Genomic DNA, 20,737 nt, shown 5'->3' on the forward strand with positions numbered 1-20,737 from the left:
AAAAAGTAGGCAAAACCCATTGGCTGCCGAAAACATGTGACCTCTAATTTAAAAGAACAGCGACGCCCAGCTTCGCGTCATTCTGAGCTTGCAATTCACCGAGGACGGAGGTTTCCGTCCAGCTAGCTAGGGCTTAGATTCTGGGTAGGCAGGGACAGGCTAGGATAGGAAGGAGAAGACAACCAACAGCTCTTGTAAGAGCTAAATTCCAGGGAGAAGCTTGTCAGTGTAACGTGGCACTGACGGGCTCAATCGCCGCAACCCAGCTTTCCCAGGATCCTGAATGGAATACACTGTCAGTGTATTCCCGTATACCCGATATATACCCCGATACCCGTTCCAACGGTGTGCCCCCCCACCTTCACCCCAGAAATACCCTGCAAGTCCCCTAGCAATAGAATTGGGGCTATATACACCCACAATTTTTACTACTGGTATACAGTGCCATTGTCTGACTGGGAATTCAAAGAATATATTGGGAATACAAATACCCTCATTTCTTGCTACTGCCATATAGTGCCAGTTTCTGACTGGTAATTCAAAGAATATATTGGGGTTACGTGCACCCACAATTTTTACTACTGGTATACAGTGCCATTGTCTGACTGGGAATTCAAAGAATATATTGGGAATACAAATACCCTCATTTCTTGCTACTGCCATATAGTGCCAGTGTCTGACTGGGAATTCAAAGAATATATTGGGGTTACGTGCACCCACAATTTTTACTACTGGTATACAGTGCCATTGTCTGACTGGGAATTCAAAGAGTATATTGGGAATACAAATACCCTCATTTCTTGCTACTGCCATATAGTGCCAGTTTCTGACTGGGAATTCAAAGAATATATTGGGGTTACGTGCACCCACAATTTTTACTACTGGTATACAGTGCCATTGTCTGACTGGGAATTCAAAGAGTATATTGGGAATACAAATACCCTCATTTCTTGCTACTGCCATATAGTGCCAGTGTCTGACTGGGAATTCAAAGAATATATTGGGGTTACGTGCACCCACAATTTTTACTACTGGTATACAGTGCCATTGTCTGACTGGGAATTCAAAGAGTATATTGGGAATACAAATACCCTCATTTCTTGCTACTGCCATATAGTGCCAGTTTCTGACTGGGAATTCAAAGAATATATTGGGGTTACGTGCACCCACAATTTTTACTACTGGTATACAGTGCCATTGTCTGACTGGGAATTCAAAGAATATATTGGGGTTATAAATACCCTCATTTCTTGCTACTGCCATATAGTGCCAGTTTCTGACTGGGAATTCAAAGAATATATTGGGGTTACGTGCACCCACAATTTTTACTACTGGTATACAGTGCCATTGTCTGACTGGGAATTCAAAGAATATATTGGGGTTATAAATACCCTCATTTCTTGCTACTGCCATATAGTGCCAGTTTCTGACTGGTAATTCAAAGAATATATTGGGGTTACGTGCACCCACAATTTTTACTACTGGTATACAGTGCCATTGTCTGACTGGGAATTCAAAGAGTATATTGGGAATACAAATACCCTCATTTCTTGCTACTGCCATATAGTGCCAGTGTCTGACTGGGAATTCAAAGAATATATTGGGGTTACGTGCACCCACAATTTTTACTACTGGTATACAGTGCCATTGTCTGACTGGGAATTCAAAGAGTATATTGGGAATACAAATACCCTCATTTCTTGCTACTGCCATATAGTGCCAGTTTCTGACTGGGAATTCAAAGAATATATTGGGGTTACGTGCACCCACAATTTTTACTACTGGTATACAGTGCCATTGTCTGACTGGGAATTCAAAGAGTATATTGGGAATACAAATACCCTCATTTCTTGCTACTGCCATATAGTGCCAGTGTCTGACTGGGAATTCAAAGAATATATTGGGGTTACGTGCACCCACAATTTTTACTACTGGTATACAGTGCCATTGTCTGACTGGGAATTCAAAGAGTATATTGGGAATACAAATACCCTCATTTCTTGCTACTGCCATATAGTGCCAGTTTCTGACTGGGAATTCAAAGAATATATTGGGGTTACGTGCACCCACAATTTTTACTACTGGTATACAGTGCCATTGTCTGACTGGGAATTCAAAGAATATATTGGGGTTATAAATACCCTCATTTCTTGCTACTGCCATATAGTGCCAGTTTCTGACTGGGAATTCAAAGAATATATTGGGGTTACGTGCACCCACAATTTTTACTACTGGTATACAGTGCCATTGTCTGACTGGGAATTCAAAGAATATATTGGGGTTATAAATACCCTCATTTCTTGCTACTGCCATATAGTGCCAGTTTCTGACTGGTAATTCAAAGAATATATTGGGGTTACGTGCACCCACAATTTTTACTACTGGTATACAGTGCCATTGTCTGACTGGGAATTCAAAGAATATATTGGGGTTATAAATACCCTCATTTCTTGCTACTGCCATATAGTGCCAGTTTCTGACTGGTAATTCAAAGAATATATTGGGGTTACGTGCACCCACAATTTTTACTACTGGTATACAGTGCCATTGTCTGACTGGGAATTCAAAGAGTATATTGGGAATACAAATACCCTCATTTCTTGCTACTGCCATATAGTGCCAGTGTCTGACTGGGAATTCAAAGAATATATTGGGGTTACGTGCACCCACAATTTTTACTACTGGTATACAGTGCCATTGTCTGACTGGGAATTCAAAGAGTATATTGGGAATACAAATACCCTCATTTCTTGCTACTGCCATATAGTGCCAGTTTCTGACTGGGAATTCAAAGAATATATTGGGGTTACGTGCACCCACAATTTTTACTACTGGTATACAGTGCCATTGTCTGACTGGGAATTCAAAGAGTATATTGGGAATACAAATACCCTCATTTCTTGCTACTGCCATATAGTGCCAGTGTCTGACTGGGAATTCAAAGAATATATTGGGGTTACGTGCACCCACAATTTTTACTACTGGTATACAGTGCCATTGTCTGACTGGGAATTCAAAGAGTATATTGGGAATACAAATACCCTCATTTCTTGCTACTGCCATATAGTGCCAGTTTCTGACTGGGAATTCAAAGAATATATTGGGGTTACGTGCACCCACAATTTTTACTACTGGTATACAGTGCCATTGTCTGACTGGGAATTCAAAGAGTATATTGGGAATACAAATACCCTCATTTCTTGCTACTGCCATATAGTGCCAGTGTCTGACTGGGAATTCAAAGAATATATTGGGGTTACGTGCACCCACAATTTTTACTACTGGTATACAGTGCCATTGTCTGACTGGGAATTCAAAGAGTATATTGGGAATACAAATACCCTCATTTCTTGCTACTGCCATATAGTGCCAGTTTCTGACTGGGAATTCAAAGAATATATTGGGGTTACGTGCACCCACAATTTTTACTACTGGTATACAGTGCCATTGTCTGACTGGGAATTCAAAGAGTATATTGGGAATACAAATACCCTCATTTCTTGCTACTGCCATATAGTGCCAGTGTCTGACTGGGAATTCAAAGAATATATTGGGGTTACGTGCACCCACAATTTTTACTACTGGTATACAGTGCCATTGTCTGACTGGGAATTCAAAGAGTATATTGGGAATACAAATACCCTCATTTCTTGCTACTGCCATATAGTGCCAGTTTCTGACTGGGAATTCAAAGAATATATTGGGGTTACGTGCACCCACAATTTTTACTACTGGTATACAGTGCCATTGTCTGACTGGGAATTCAAAGAGTATATTGGGAATACAAATACCCTCATTTCTTGCTACTGCCATATAGTGCCAGTTTCTGACTGGGAATTCAAAGAATATATTGGGGTTACGTGCACCCACAATTTTTACTACTGGTATACAGTGCCATTGTCTGACTGGGAATTCAAAGAATATATTGGGGTTATAAATACCCTCATTTCTTGCTACTGCCATATAGTGCCAGTTTCTGACTGGGAATTCAAAGAATATATTGGGGTTACGTGCACCCACAATTTTTACTACTGGTATACAGTGCCATTGTCTGACTGGGAATTCAAAGAATATATTGGGGTTATAAATACCCTCATTTCTTGCTACTGCCATATAGTGCCAGTTTCTGACTGGTAATTCAAAGAATATATTGGGGTTACGTGCACCCACAATTTTTACTACTGGTATACAGTGCCATTGTCTGACTGGGAATTCAAAGAATATATTGGGGTTATAAATACCCTCATTTCTTGCTACTGCCATATAGTGCCAGTTTCTGACTGGTAATTCAAAGAATATATTGGGGTTACGTGCACCCACAATTTTTACTACTGGTATACAGTGCCATTGTCTGACTGGGAATTCAAAGAGTATATTGGGAATACAAATACCCTCATTTCTTGCTACTGCCATATAGTGCCAGTGTCTGACTGGGAATTCAAAGAATATATTGGGGTTACGTGCACCCACAATTTTTACTACTGGTATACAGTGCCATTGTCTGACTGGGAATTCAAAGAGTATATTGGGAATACAAATACCCTCATTTCTTGCTACTGCCATATAGTGCCAGTTTCTGACTGGGAATTCAAAGAATATATTGGGGTTACGTGCACCCACAATTTTTACTACTGGTATACAGTGCCATTGTCTGACTGGGAATTCAAAGAGTATATTGGGAATACAAATACCCTCATTTCTTGCTACTGCCATATAGTGCCAGTGTCTGACTGGGAATTCAAAGAATATATTGGGGTTACGTGCACCCACAATTTTTACTACTGGTATACAGTGCCATTGTCTGACTGGGAATTCAAAGAGTATATTGGGAATACAAATACCCTCATTTCTTGCTACTGCCATATAGTGCCAGTTTCTGACTGGGAATTCAAAGAATATATTGGGGTTACGTGCACCCACAATTTTTACTACTGGTATACAGTGCCATTGTCTGACTGGGAATTCAAAGAGTATATTGGGAATACAAATACCCTCATTTCTTGCTACTGCCATATAGTGCCAGTGTCTGACTGGGAATTCAAAGAATATATTGGGGTTACGTGCACCCACAATTTTTACTACTGGTATACAGTGCCATTGTCTGACTGGGAATTCAAAGAGTATATTGGGAATACAAATACCCTCATTTCTTGCTACTGCCATATAGTGCCAGTTTCTGACTGGGAATTCAAAGAATATATTGGGGTTACGTGCACCCACAATTTTTACTACTGGTATACAGTGCCATTGTCTGACTGGGAATTCAAAGAGTATATTGGGAATACAAATACCCTCATTTCTTGCTACTGCCATATAGTGCCAGTGTCTGACTGGGAATTCAAAGAATATATTGGGGTTACGTGCACCCACAATTTTTACTACTGGTATACAGTGCCATTGTCTGACTGGGAATTCAAAGAGTATATTGGGAATACAAATACCCTCATTTCTTGCTACTGCCATATAGTGCCAGTTTCTGACTGGGAATTCAAAGAATATATTGGGGTTACGTGCACCCACAATTTTTACTACTGGTATACAGTGCCATTGTCTGACTGGGAATTCAAAGAGTATATTGGGAATACAAATACCCTCATTTCTTGCTACTGCCATATAGTGCCAGTGTCTGACTGGGAATTCAAAGAATATATTGGGGTTACGTGCACCCACAATTTTTACTACTGGTATACAGTGCCAATTTCTAACTAGGAATTCAAAATGCGCAAGGCTCCCGGAAAGGGACGTGGACGAGGCCGTGGGCGAGGTCGGGGGAATGGTTCTGGGGAGCAAGGTAGCAGTGAAGCCACAGGGCGTCCCGTGCCTACTCCTGTGGGGCAGCAAGCATTGCGCCACTCCACAGTGCCAGGGTTGCTTGCCACATTAACTAAACTGCAGGGTACAAACCTTAGTAGGCCCGAGAACCAGGAACAGGTCTTGCAATGGCTGTCAGAGAACGCTTACAGCACATTGTCCAGCAGCCAGTCAGACTCTGCCTCCTCTCCTCCTATTACCCAACAGTCTTGTCTTCCTTCCTCCCAAAATTCCGAAGCTTTACAGAACAATAACCCAAACTGTCCCTGCTCCCCAGAGCTGTTCTCCGCTCCTTTCATTGTCCCTCAACCTGCCTCTCCACGTCACGATTCCACGAACCTAACAGAGGAGCATCTGTATCCAGATGCTCAAACACTAGAGTCTCCTCCATCTCCGTTCGATTTGGTGGTGGATGACCAGCAACCCACCCTCATCGACGATGATGTGACGCAGTTGCCGTCAGGGCATCCAGTTGACCGGCGCATTGTGCGGGAGGAGGAGATGAGACAGGAGTTGGAAGAGGAAGTGGTGGATGATGAGGACACTGACCCGACCTGGACAGGGGGGATGTCAAGCGGGGAAAGTAGTGTGGATGTTGAGGCAGGTGCAGCACCAAAAAGGGTAGCTAGAGGCAGAGGCAGAGGTCAGCAGCTTAGGCGAAGCCAGGCCACACCCGGAATCTCCCAAGATGTTCCAGTTCGTACCCAGCCCCGAAAAACTCCCACCTCGAGGGCACGTTTCTCGAAGGTGTGGAGTTTTTTCAAGGAATGCGCCGAGGACAGATATAGTGTTGTCTGCACAATTTGCCTCTCGAAATTGATTAGGGGCTCTGAGAAGAGCAACCTGTCCACCACTTCAATGCGCCGTCATTTGGAATCCAAGCACTGGAATCAGTGGCAGGCAGCAACGGCAGGACAAAGGCCGACTGCCGTTCACGCCACTGCCACTGCCTCTGCCTCTGCCTCTGCCACTGCCACTGCTGACTGTGCTGGCGATGCACTCCAGAGGACGAGCCAGGACACCACTTCATCTGCCTCCGCCACTTTGTTGACTTCTACCTCATCCTCCCCTGGTCCTGTCTTATCTCCTTCTCCTGCACCATCAAAGGCACCATCAGGCGTTTCTTTACAACAACCCACCATCTCTCAGACATTGGAGCGGCGGCAGAAATACACTGCTAACCACCCACACGCGCAAGCCTTGAACGCCAACATCGCTAAACTGCTGGCCCAGGAGATGTTGGCGTTCCGGCTTGTTGAAACTCCCGCCTTCCTGGACCTGATGGCAACTGCGGCACCTCGCTATGCCGTCCCTAGCCGTCACTACTTCTCCCGGTGTGCCGTCCCCGCCTTGCACCAGCACGTGTCACTCAACATCAGGCGGGCCCTTAGTTCCGCGCTTTGCACAAAGGTCCACTTGACCACCGACGCGTGGACAAGTGCATGCGGACAGGGACGCTACATTTCACTGACGGCACACTGGGTGAATGTAGTTGAGGCTGGGACTGCTTCCCAAACTGGCCCGGTGTACCTCGTCTCCCCGCCTAACATTCCTGGCAGGGACACGAGAAGAACACCCCCCTCCTCCTCCTCCTCCTCTACCGCCTCCTCCTCCGCCACCGCCTCCTCCTCCGCCACCGCCTCCTCCTCCGCTGTTAGATTGACCCCAGCTACGAGTTGGAAACGTTGCAGCACTGGCGTTGGTAGACGTCAGCAGGCTGTGCTGAAGCTGATCAGCTTGGGGGACAGACAGCACACTGCCTCCGAGGTGAGGGATGCCCTCCTCGATGAGACGGCAATATGGTTTGAGCCGCTGCACCTGGGCCCAGGCATGGTCGTTTGTGATAACGGCCGGAACCTGGTAGCAGCTCTGGAGCTTGCCGGACTCCAACATGTTCCATGCCTGGCCCACGTCTTCAACCTAGTGGTGCAACGTTTCCTAAAGAGCTACCCCAATGTTCCAGAGCTACTGGTGAAAGTGCGGCGCATGTGCGCCCACTTTCGCAAGTCGACAGTAGCCGCTGCTAGCTTAAAATCTCTCCAGCAACGCCTGCATGTGCCACAACACCGGCTTTTGTGCGACGTCCCCACACGCTGGAACTCAACGTTTCAGATGTTGAATAGAGTGGTTGAGCAGCAGAGACCTTTGATGGAATACCAGCTACAAAACCCTAGGGTGCCACAAAGTCAGCTGCCTCAGTTTCACATCCATGAGTGGCCATGGATGAGAGACCTTTGTGACATCCTACGGGTCTTTGAGGAGTCCACAAGGAGGGTGAGCTCTGAGGATGCGATGGTGAGCCTTACAATCCCGCTCTTGTGTGTTCTGAGAGAATCCCTGATTGACATCAGGGATAACTCAGATCACACAGAGGAGTTAGGGATAGCATCCGATCCGTCACAGCTGGAGAGTAGGTCCACACATCTGTCCGCTTCACTGCGTTTAATGGAGGAGGAGGAGGAGGAGGAAGAAGAGTTGTCCGATGATGTGATGGTGATACAGGAGGCTTCCGGGCAACTTCGAATCGTCCCATTGTTGCAGCGCGGATGGGTAGACATGGAGGATGAGGAGGAAATGGAGATTGAACTTTCCGGTGGGGCCAGAGGAGTCATGCCAACTAACACTGTGGCAGACATGGCTGAGTTCATGTTGGGGTGCTTTACAACCGACAAGCGTATTGTCAAAATCATGGAGGACAACCAGTACTGGATCTTTGCTATCCTTGACCCCCGGTATAAAAACAACATCTCGTCTTTTATTCCGGTAGAGGGGAGGGCCAATCGCATCAATGCTTGCCACAGGCAATTGGTGCAGAATATGATGGAGATGTTTCCAGCATGTGACGTTGGCGGCAGGGAGGGCAGTTCCTCCAGTAGGCAACCAAGTTCTCACCGGTCCACACAAACGAGGGGCACACTGTCTAAGGTCTGGGACACCTTGATGGCACCCCCTCGCCAAAGTGCCGCCACGGAGGGTCCTAGTGTCACCAGGCGTGAGAAGTATAGGCGCATGTTGCGGGAATACCTTTCCGACCACAGCCCTGTCCTCTCCGACCCCTCTGCGCCCTACACGTATTGGGTGTCGAAGTTGGACCTGTGGCTTGAACTTGCCCTATATGCCTTGGAGGTGCTGTCCTGTCCTGCCGCCAGCGTCCTATCTGAGAGGGTGTTCAGTGCAGCCGGTGGCATCATCACTGACAAGCGCACCCGTCTGTCAGCTGAGAGTGCCGACCGGCTCACTTTGATAAAAATGAACCACCACTGGGTAGAGCCGTCATTTTTGTGCCCACCTGTGTAAAGCACCCCAACATGAAACTCCATGTCTGTACTCAACCTCTCCAATTCCTCCGCATCCTCATACTCATCCACCATAAGCGTTGCACAATTCTGCTAATACTAGGCTCCCTCCACCCTGATTTCCCCCAACTCTGCTGGTTAGAGGCTCCCTCCACCATGAATTTGCCCAAACTGGGCTGTTTAGAGGCTCCCTCCACCATGAATTGGTCCAAACTGGGTTTTTTAGAGGCTCCCTCCACCATGAATTTGCCCAAACTGGGCTGTTTAGAGGCTCCCTCCACCATGAATTGGTCCAAACTGGGCTGGTTAGAGGCTCCCTCCACCATGAATTTCCCAAAACTTGGCTGTTTAGAGGCTCCCTCCACCATGAATTTGCCCAAACTGGGCTGTTTAGAGGCTCCCTCCACCATTAATTGGTCCAAACTGGGCTGGTTAGAGGCTCCCTCCACCATGAATTTGCCCAAACTGGGGTGGTTAGAGGCTCCCTCCACCATTAATTGGTCCAAACTGGGCTGGTTAGAGGCTCCCTCCACCATGAATTTCCCAAAACTTGGCTGTTTAGAGGCTCCCTCCACCATTAATTGGTCCAAACTGGGCTGGTTAGAGGCTCCCTCCACCATGAATTTGCCCAAACTGGGCTGTTTAGAGGCTCCCTCCACCATTAATTGGTCCAAACTGGGCTGGTTAGAGGCTCCCTCCACCATGAATTTGCCCAAACTGGGCTGTTTAGAGGCTCCCTCCACCATGAATTGGTCCAAACTGGGGTGGTTAGAGGCTCCCTCCACCATGAATTGGTCCAAACTGGGGTGGTTAGAGGCTCCCTCCACCATTAATTGGTCCAAACTGGGCTGGTTAGAGGCTCCCTCCACCATGAATTTGCCCAAACTGGGCTGTTTAGAGGCTCCCTCCACCATTAATTGGTCCAAACTGGGCTGGTTAGAGGCTCCCTCCACCATGAATTTGCCCAAACTGGGCTGTTTAGAGGCTCCCTCCACCATGAATTGGTCCAAACTGGGGTGGTTAGAGGCTCCCTCCACCATGAATTGGTCCAAACTGGGGTGGTTAGAGGCTCCCTCCACCATTAATTGGTCCAAACTGGGCTGGTTAGAGGCTCCCTCCACCATTAATTGGTCCAAACTGGGCTGGTTAGAGGCTCCCTCCACCATGAATTTGCCCAAACTGGGGTGGTTAGAGGCTCCCTCCACCATTAATTGGTCCAAACTGGGCTGGTTAGAGGCTCCCTCCACAATTAATTGGTCCAAACTGGGCTAATTAGAGGCTCCCTCCACCATGAATTGGTCCAAACTGGGTTTTTTAGAGGCTCCCTCCACCATGAATTTGCCCAAACTGGGCTGTTTAGAGGCTCCCTCCACCATGAATTGGTCCAAACTGGGCTGGTTAGAGGCTCCCTCCACCATGAATTGGTCCAAACTGGGCTGGTTAGAGGCTCCCTCCACCATGAATTTGCCCAAACTGGGGTGGTTAGAGGCTCCCTCCACCATTAATTGGTCCAAACTGGGCTGGTTAGAGGCTCCCTCCACAATTAATTGGTCCAAACTGGGCTAATTAGAGGCTCCCTCCACCATGAATTGGTCCAAACTGGGTTTTTTAGAGGCTCCCTCCACCATGAATTTGCCCAAACTGGGCTGTTTAGAGGCTCCCTCCACCATGAATTGGTCCAAACTGGGCTGGTTAGAGGCTCCCTCCACCATGAATTTCCCAAAACTTGGCTGTTTAGAGGCTCCCTCCACCATTAATTGGTCCAAACTGGGCTGGTTAGAGGCTCCCTCCACCATTAATTGGTCCAAACTGGGCTGGTTAGAGGCTCCCTCCACCATTAATTGGTCCAAACTGGGCTGGTTAGAGGCTCCCTCCACCATGAATTTCCCAAAACTTGGCTGTTTAGAGGCTCCCTCCACCATTAATTGGTCCAAACTGGGCTGGTTAGAGGCTCCCTCCACCATGAATTTGCCCAAACTGGGCTGTTTAGAGGCTCCCTCCACCATGAATTGGTCCAAACTGGGTTTTTTAGAGGCTCCCTCCACCATTAATTGGTCCAAACTGGGCTGGTTAGAGGCTCCCTCCACAATTAATTGGTCCAAACTGGGCTAATTAGAGGCTCCCTCCACCATGAATTGGTCCAAACTGGGTTTTTTAGAGGCTCCCTCCACCATGAATTTGCCCAAACTGGGCTGTTTAGAGGCTCCCTCCACCATGAATTGGTCCAAACTGGGCTGGTTAGAGGCTCCCTCCACCATGAATTGGTCCAAACTGGGGTGGTTAGAGGCTCCCTCCACCATTAATTGGTCCAAACTGGGCTGGTTAGAGGCTCCCTCCACCATTAATTGGTCCAAACTGGGCTGGTTAGAGGCTCCCTCCACCATGAATTTGCCCAAACTGGGGTGGTTAGAGGCTCCCTCCACCATTAATTGGTCCAAACTGGGCTGGTTAGAGGCTCCCTCCACAATTAATTGGTCCAAACTGGGCTAATTAGAGGCTCCCTCCACCATGAATTGGTCCAAACTGGGTTTTTTAGAGGCTCCCTCCACCATGAATTTGCCCAAACTGGGCTGGTTAGAGGCTCCCTCCACCATGAATTGGTCCAAACTGGGGTTTTTAGAGGCTCCCTCCACCATGAATTGGTCCAAACTGGGGTTTTTAGAGTCTCCCTCCACCATGAATTGGTCCAAACTGGGGTTTTTAGAGTCTCCCTCCACCATGAATTGGTCCAAACTGGGGTTTTTAGAGGCTCCCTCCACCATGAATTTGCCCAAACTCTGCTGGTTAGAGGCTCAATCCACCCTGATTTTCAAAACAAATGTTGGTGCCAACCTCAACTTACTACAAGGGCCAAATTCACTGCTGGTGACAAGCTCTCCTCACTGCAAGTGCCAAATACACATGTTTCAAGGTGTTTTCCTACTGTCAGAGAGGTGGTATTGAGTGTGTAAAGTGTGTAGTTGTTAGGCTGTGATGTTGGGGTAATAGAGGGTCTTTGGTGTGTTAGATGCCCCCAGACATGCTTCCCCTGCTGTCCCAGTGTCATTCCAGAGGTGTTGGCATCATTTCCTGGGGTGTCATAGTGGACTTGGTGACCCTCCAGACACGGATTTGGGTTTCCCCCTTAACGAGTATCTGTTCCCCATAGACTATAATGGGGTTCGAAACCCGTTCGAACACACGAACATTGAGCGGCTGTTCGAATCGAATTTCGAACCTCGAACATTTTAGTGTTCGCTCATCTCTAAAGACATCCTCTATAACCTAGAGGAGAGAACATTTCACTTAGAACATTGACAGAGATTTGTTACTGTGAGAGCAGTGAATATATGGAACTCACTGCCACAGGATGTTGTAATAGAGGATTCAATTGGCGAGTTCAAGATCGGCCTAGATGCCCTTGTTTAATGGAAAAATATTACAGGTTAGGGCAAGGTTCACACCTGCGCCCGGTCTCCGCTTTAGCCAATCCAGGGGGTTTCTGTCTAATGCCCCAAAAAACACCCTGGACAGAGGGCAGAAACCCGGTGATCAGTTTTCATTAGGGAATAATGTTCGGGAGTAGTTGAAACCATTGGCAGTTTGCTAATGGATGATTGTAAAGTTTCCTGGCACTTAGCAGCAGCAGCTATCTACTTGTGCCATTATCCTCACAAGGAGTGACTCATCCATCAGATCGTAGTGTGAGGGAGGAAGTCTGCAGCAATGTAACAGCTTCATTACTGAAAGACTTATAGCCGTATGTGAGTTTCCTCCATATCCATTGCACCCAGCAATTCTGCCAAATATGAGTGAATTTGTTGGGTAAAATATGTATATTTAATATGTATGTCAGGATACGGAGTCGCCGTGGTCTCCTTGCTGCGCGGCATCTCCCTGGGAGACATGTTAGGAGTTCAATTGGGTGTGCTTAGGTCATTAAGGGTTAATCTTTTCCTTGCCTTCAGTCTCCATGTCATTAGCCATCAGGTGTGTTTTTCTGCTGCTATTTAATCCCCACCCAGGCATGGATCCTTGCCAGCCATTCACTTTGTGTTTCCTGGTCCCCCTGCTCAGTCTGATTCCCTGTCTGTTTGTATTCCATATGATTCTTGGTGTTTAGACCCGGCTTGTATTTTTGACTATCCCTTGTCTTTTGATTTGGTACCTTTTATTATATCTCCTGGCTTGACCTCTTGCTCGTCTGACCTCGCCTTCTCTTCTGTGTCTTGCTGGGACTTTTGGTCCTCCCTGGTTCCATGCTGTTTAGTCTTTTGTTTTGCATTGCATTTACACTGTGCTTTCTGTTTAGGTGTGACCCCGTGACTCCAGTCCCTAGGACTTTCAGGGCCTCCTCTCCCCTTATCCTAGCCGCCGGATAGAAGGTTAGGAGCCATGGTAGGCGCACTTCAATTAGGAAGTGCATTGGTCTGCCTCATCTCAGATATTACAGCATAGTTATAGCTGCAGGGCCTGCGACCCCTTTTGTCATTAGTTGCACAGTGTTGCTTTCCCAGCTGTGTCACTTTGCACTGCCTGACCCTGACTCCAATCCTTACATAATGGCTGGCCCTTACCCTAGGCAGGCCGCCCGGCGGTTTAGTGTGGATGCCGAACACTCTGTAACTGACCGCCTGGACGAACTGTCAAGGCAGGTGCAGGGCATGGCTGGGTTAATTAACCAAGTCTCGCAGCGTCTGGAGGCTTTGCCTGATCCAGCATCAACCGCTGCAGGTTCTTCTATTCAAACACCAGTTTTTCCCATATTGAATACCCGTCAGGATCCTAAAATGCTCTTGCCTGACCGTTTTGACGGTAAACCAGACAGATTCCGAACATTTCGGGAATCTTGCCGTTTATTTTTCCGTTTTAATTTCCTTTCTTCTGAAGAAGAGCAGGTGGCGCTGGTGGTGTCCCTTCTGCGAGGGTCACCACAAGACTGGGCCTTGGCTCTACCTGCTGGAGCTCCTGAATGGAATTCGTTAAGTAAATGTTTTCAAACATTAGGTCAGATTTATGATGACCCTAATAGAGTTGCCTTGGCCGAGTCCCATCTATTGTCTATTCAGCAGGGAGTTAGAACTGCCGAGGACTATTGTACTGAGTTTCGTCAATGGAGTTCCCAGTCAGGGTGGACAGACAGACCTTTGTTAACCCTTTTTAGACAAGGCTTATCTGATTCTGTAAAAGATGCTCTAGTAAGTCATCCAGTCCCTGAAAATCTAGGAGACTTTATGTCCTTGGCTATTTCTATTGATAGGAGGCTTAGGGAAAGGCGTAGAGAGAAATTAAGCAAACCTGGGTCCTCAACTAAATCCTGGTCTGTCCTTTCGGAACCTATACCTCCTTCTGCTGTCCCTACCTCTAGTCCTATACCTAAAGAAGAACCGATGATATTGGGGTCCACAACCGCCTCCAGGAGAAATTATCGCCTAGAAAACGCTCTGTGTCTGTATTGCGGCAAACCTGGACATATCCTGAGAAACTGTCCAACCAGACCTAAACCACCACCGGGAAAACGCCAATGCCTGAGTGATTTCCGGGAGGGTCACTCAGGCACACAGGTACCTCCTAATAATATTGAGAAATGTTTACTCCCTGCTATTCTTGTTAATGGTAATAAAACTTTTGCATGTCAGGCGATGGTGGATTCAGGTGCCGCCATGAACTTCATCCATGAAGTTGTGGCACAAGCTCTAGGTATTGAATTAATTCCCTTGAAATACCCATTTCAGGTATCTGGAGCAGATCTAACCCCCTTTGACTAAAGGGAAAATCTTAGCCCGTACTGCTGAGTTGCAGTTTTTTGTCGGCAGTTTACATGTTGAAAAAGTGTGATTTTTTGTTATGAAAAAACTTGCTGCAGACGTTATTCTTGGTTTACCCTGGTTGCGTGTACATAATCCAGTGTTTGATTGGGGAACTTCGGAGTTGGTTAGATGGGGAGATTCCTGTACTTCTCATCTTAATACTGTTTGTACTATCAAAAACGATATCAAAATTCCGGAATTTATTACTGAGTTCAAAGACGTCTTTGACGAGCTCAATGCGGAGGCCTTGCCTCCACATCGACCTTGTGACTGCGCAATTGATTTGGTTCCTGGAGCTAAACTACCCAAAGGTCGCATTTTTAACCTTTCAGCTCCAGAGCGCGAGTCCATGCGCCAGTACATTAAAGAGAGCCTATCTAAAGGACATATCCGACCTTCAGTTTCTCCTGTGGGGGCGGGGTTTTTCTTCGTTGAAAAAAAAGATGGTGGTCTCCGACCTTGTATTGACTACAGGGAATTTAATAAAATTACGGTCAAAGACCAACATCCTCTGCCACTCATCCCGGATCTTTTTAACCAGGTGGTGGGGGCTCGGTGGTTTTCTAAAATTGACCTCCGCGGAGTTTACAACTTGATTCAGATAAGAGACGGGGATGAGTGGAAAACCGCATTTAATAACCCTGAAGGTCATTTTGAATACCTAGTTATGCCTTTTGGTTTGAGCAATGCTCCGGCGGTATTTCAATGTTTTGTGAATGACATTTTTAGGGATCTGTTAGGTAGATATCTAGTAATTTATTTAGATGACATCCTCATATTCTCACCGGACTGGGAGTCACATCAGCAACATGTAAAAGAGGTTCTTCTTAGGCTACGTCAAAACCACCTCTGTGCTAAGTTATCCAAGTGTCAATTTGGAGTCCAGGAGATAGGTTTTTTGGGATACATCCTTACTCCTGGTACCATTGGTATGGATCCCAGAAAGGTATCTGCAGTACTTGAATGGGAGAAACCTACTACCTTAAAAGAAGTTCAAAGGTTTCTAGGTTTCGCCAACTATTACCGAAAATTTATCCGAAATTTTTCTTTTATTGTTAAACCTCTCACCGATTTGACCAAAAAGGGGGCGGATCCTGCCTCCTGGACACCAGAGACGGAGGTAGCGTTCGCCACCTTAAAACAACTCTTTGCTTCTGCCCCAGTCCTGGTCCATCCTGATCCTGAATTGCCCTTTATTGTAGAGGTTGACACTTCAGAAGTAGGTGTAGGAGCCGTCCTGTCTCAGGGCACTGAACCATTTACCAACCTCCAACCTATCGCCTACTTTTCCAGAAGGTTCTCCACTACCGAGGCCAATTATGATGTTGGCAATAGAGAGCTTCTGGCGATTAAGTGGGCCTTTGAAGAGTGGAGACACTTCCTGGAGGGGGCCAGACATAAAATTACTGTACTAACTGACCACAAAAACTTATTATATTTAGACAAGGCAAAAAGGTTAAATCCCCGTCAAGCCAGGTGGGCTCTATTTTTCACTAGGTTCCACTTTGTAATTACCTACCGTCCCGGCTCAAAGAATACTAAAGCAGATGCCTTGTCCAGAAGTTTTGGTCTTAGTGGTGGTTCTGATGGGGAACCTGAAAATATACTTGCTCCTGGGGTGGTAGTGGCAGTTTTGACCTCGGATCTTGAAACCCGTATTCTCAACATTCAGGATGCTGCCCCTAGTGCGATACCACCAGGTAAATTGTTTGTCCCTAGCCACCTCCGCTTGGAGCTCTTAGAGGAGATCCACTCCTCTGTTCTGGCAGGTCATCCAGGCATTACTGGTACTGGGAATCTGTTATCACGTACGTATTGGTGGCCATCTTGGCAACGAGATGTTAAAAATTTTGTTCATTCTTGCGAGACCTGTGCCAGATCTAAGGTGCCCCATGAACTTCCAGCGGGTCTTTTACATCCACTCCCGCTACCCAATCGACCCTGGTCACACATCTCCATGGATTTTATTACCGATCTCCATGGATTTTATTACCGATCTCCTGTCCTCTAAAGGGAAATCCGTAATTTGGGTTGTAGTAGATCGTTTTTCTAAGATGTCCCACTTTGTTGCCTTGAAAAAATTGCCTTCAGTTAAATTGTTGGCCTGGTTGTTTATCCGCCACATTTTACGTCTGCATGGTATTCCTTCAAATGTGGTGTCGGACAGGGGTGTACAGTTTGTGTCCAGGTTTTGGAAAGCCTTTTGTAACAGGTTGGGAGTCTCTCTTTCTTTCTCCTCAGCCTTCCACCCAGAGACTAACGGTCAAACAGAGAGATTGAATCAATCTTTGGAACAGTATTTGAGGTGTTTTGTGTCTGATTGCCAAGATAAATGGAGTGAATATTTGCCCATGGCTGAGTTTGCACTAAATAATCATGTCAACTCCTCGACTCAGTCGTCTCCTTTCCACATTAACTATGGTTTTCACCCCAGATTCTCCTCAGGAACAGGCAATGAATTCGCCTTTTCCTCAGCAGAGAACGTTGCTAAATCTCTCTGTACGGTATGGGCTGAAAGCCTGGCATCGCTGAGAAAAGCCCAGGCTAATCAAGTAAATTTCGCCAACAGAAAGCGCCGCCCTGGACCTGACTTTGTGGTGGGTGACAAGGTCTGGTTATCCACTAAAAATCTCCAACTTCGTGTTCCATCTTCTAAGTTTGCCCCGCGTTTTATTGGTCCATATCCCATTTCTGAAATAATCAACCCTGTGTCATTCAAATTATCACTTCCTAGGTCCCTCCATATTCACCCAGTTTTTCATAAGTCCCTACTCAAAAAGTATGTTCCGGCAATGGTCACTCGTTCCCCACCCGAACCAGTGGTCGTTCAGGGGGAACTAGAGTATGAAGTGGAACGGGTCATTGATTCACGCAGAGTGCGGAATTCCCTTCAGTTCCTCATACATTGGAAGGGGTATGGACCAGAGGAGCGTGTTTGGGTGGCAGCCAGAGACCTTCACGCTCCTAGATTGGTGGAGAAGTTTTTCCGTTCTTATCCTACTAAGCCAGGGGGTCCTCTTGAGGGTCCGGAGGCCCCACCTCAAAGGGGGGGTACTGTCAGGATACGGAGTCGCCGCGGTCTCCTTGCTGCGCGGCGTCTCTCTGGGAGACGTGTTAGGAGTTCTATTGGGTGTGCTTAGGTCATTAAGGGTTAATCTTTTCCTTGCCTTCAGTCTCCATGCCGTTAGCCATCAGGTGTGTTCTCTGCTGCTATTTAAACCCCACCCAGGCATGGATCCTTGCCAGCCATTCACTTTGGGTTTCCTGGTCCCCCTGCTCAGTCTGATTCCCTGTCTGTTTGTATTCCATATGTTTATTGGTTTTTAGACCCGGCTTGTATTTTTGACTATCCCTTGTCTTTTGATTTGGTACCTTTTATTATATCTCCTGGCTTGACCTCTTGCTCGTCTGACCTCGCCTTCTCTTCTGTGTCTTGCTGGGACTTTTGGTCCTCCCTGGTTCCATGCTGTTTAGTCTTTTGTTTTGCATTGCATTTACACTGTGCTTTCTGTTAAGTGTGACCTCGTGACTCCAGTCCCTAGGACTTTCAGGGCCTCCTCTCCCCTTATCCTAGCCACCGGATAGAAGGTTAGGAGCCGTGGTAGGCGCACTTCAATTAGGAAGTGCATTGGTCTGCCTCATCTCAGATATTACAGCATAGTTATAGCTGCAGGGCCTGCGACCCCTTTTGTCATTAGTTGCACAGTGTTGCTTTCCCAGCTGTGTCACTTTGCACTGCCTGACCATGACTCCAATCCTTACAATGTATTTATTTGTACATTTGTTTACAATATGGTGCTTTGGGTAGACCTCACCATTTGCAGCTCAGTGCGAGCTGGAAATACAACAACCTACATATTACTGGAAAGTTTGGAGGCTTGTGGCAAATCTAGTTGAAGCAACTATAGTGCAGGCATGGAATGAAGATATTTGTATAAATCTATATACAGATAATCCAATAATTCATGCTGAAAAGAGAATATCCTGGAGGATAATCAAATAAATCTATTAATAGAGTAGTTATTCTAAATACTGTTACTGTCTCTATAGTTGGAAAATTGTGTCAAATAACATAACAGTTTTTATCATCGCTTCAATGATTGATTTTAACTAGATTTACCAGTAGGCATAGCAAATTCCAAACCAAAAGACTGCAGAGAACTGATCTAGAAAGCTGCCATTCCCCGTCTCCCCTCTTCCTCTCATGCGGGAAAAGACAACACTGATTTTGATGCTAATGTCCCTTCAAGGAGCCGAGACAAACATGTCTTCGAATGCTGATGAAATATCCCTATGGCCACTTTATGGTGCGCTTTGGAAAGCAAAAATGTATCTCTCATTGGCATGCTGGAGGCTTTAACCCAGTATGTGCCAGTTAGACAAGTAAACAAAGGGCTTTCTGTAAACTCCACAGCTAAGTGTTCTCAATGACACAAATAGCATGGACATGCCTATGTATTCTGCTCAGAACTCTCCATCATGTGCTCACATGATCACCATGTGGTAAAGTTCAAAAACCAACCAAATTCCATGCCGCAAGGCAATAATTCCAAAAAATCTGAAAACTGGAAATAGTAACAGAAAGAAAATAATGACTTTTTATATACACACTATAAGGGAATATATCCACAAGTACCTGATGAATAGATTGTTGGGTAATATTATAATGTGAATTTTGTTCCCCATTTATGATTACTTGATATGTAATCTGTACAGAAATGCAACAAACACACTAAATGAATAGGGTTAAATCACAGAACTGATGCATTTTTTGTTCCATAAGGCTGAGTTCACACTGAGTTTTTTTGGTCAGGATTTTGACAAGGAATCCGCCTCAAAATCTGCCTCCAAAAACCGCCTCACAATAGAGTCCTATGTATTCAACTAGCGTTTTTTTCCGCTAGCGTAAAAAAGAAGAGAAATGACTTTTCTTCAGGCGAATTCCGCCTGAAAAAAAGGGAGTCAATGGGAGGCGGAAAAAACGCTATTGGTTTTTGAAGCAGTTTTTAACCATACATTATGCTGGAGGAAAAAAACAAAAACTAAAAACGCCTCAAAAAACGCTACAAAAAAAAACACTTGTAAAAACAGTTTCCTAATTCCTGAAGTGGATTTTTTCCTCTCCAAAATCCTCACCAAAAAACTCTGTATGAACCCAGCCTTAGGGAGCCTTCACACGGAGTAAATGCTCGCTCATTTTGGCAAAATACACATGTAAAAAATACACATTAAAAATAAGACTCCCATTAACTTCAATTACATTTTACACGTGTAAGATACACGTGTAAAATACACGTGTAAAATTCACTTGTAAAATGTCATTGAAGTCAATGGGAGTCTTATTTTTACATGTGTATTTTTTACATGTGTATTTTGCCAAAATAAGCGAGCGTTTACTCCGTGTGAAGGCTCCCTTAGGGAGCCTTCACACGATGTTACGCTCTGCTCATTCTGAACGTAAAATTCGTTCAGAATGAGCGTGTAACAAGCAGCTCCCTCCCATTGATTTGAATGGGTGTTGGCATACGTGCGCTACCCATTGAAATAAATGGGAGGCTTTTTTCCCTATTGCGTTCAATGTAATATGCGCATATGAGCATCTCACTTCTTTTTCCAGGAGCTGGAACAAATCGGCTCTCGGAAAAAAGAACTGACCGGCTTCCATTGATTTCAATGGGAGCCGTATTTTTGGTCAGGATTTTGAGGCGGATACAGCCTCAAAATCCTGTCCAAAAAAACTCTGTGTGAACTTACTCTTAATGTTTTATGGTGGCTATTGAGTATTTTCTGGCTTGTTGTGCAGTAATTTGGTTTATCCAAATGATGGAGGAAATGTATTAA

The sequence above is a fragment of the Leptodactylus fuscus genome, chromosome 2, assembly GCF_031893055.1.
Source record: "Leptodactylus fuscus isolate aLepFus1 chromosome 2, aLepFus1.hap2, whole genome shotgun sequence".
Classification (NCBI taxonomy): Eukaryota; Metazoa; Chordata; class Amphibia; order Anura; family Leptodactylidae; genus Leptodactylus; species Leptodactylus fuscus.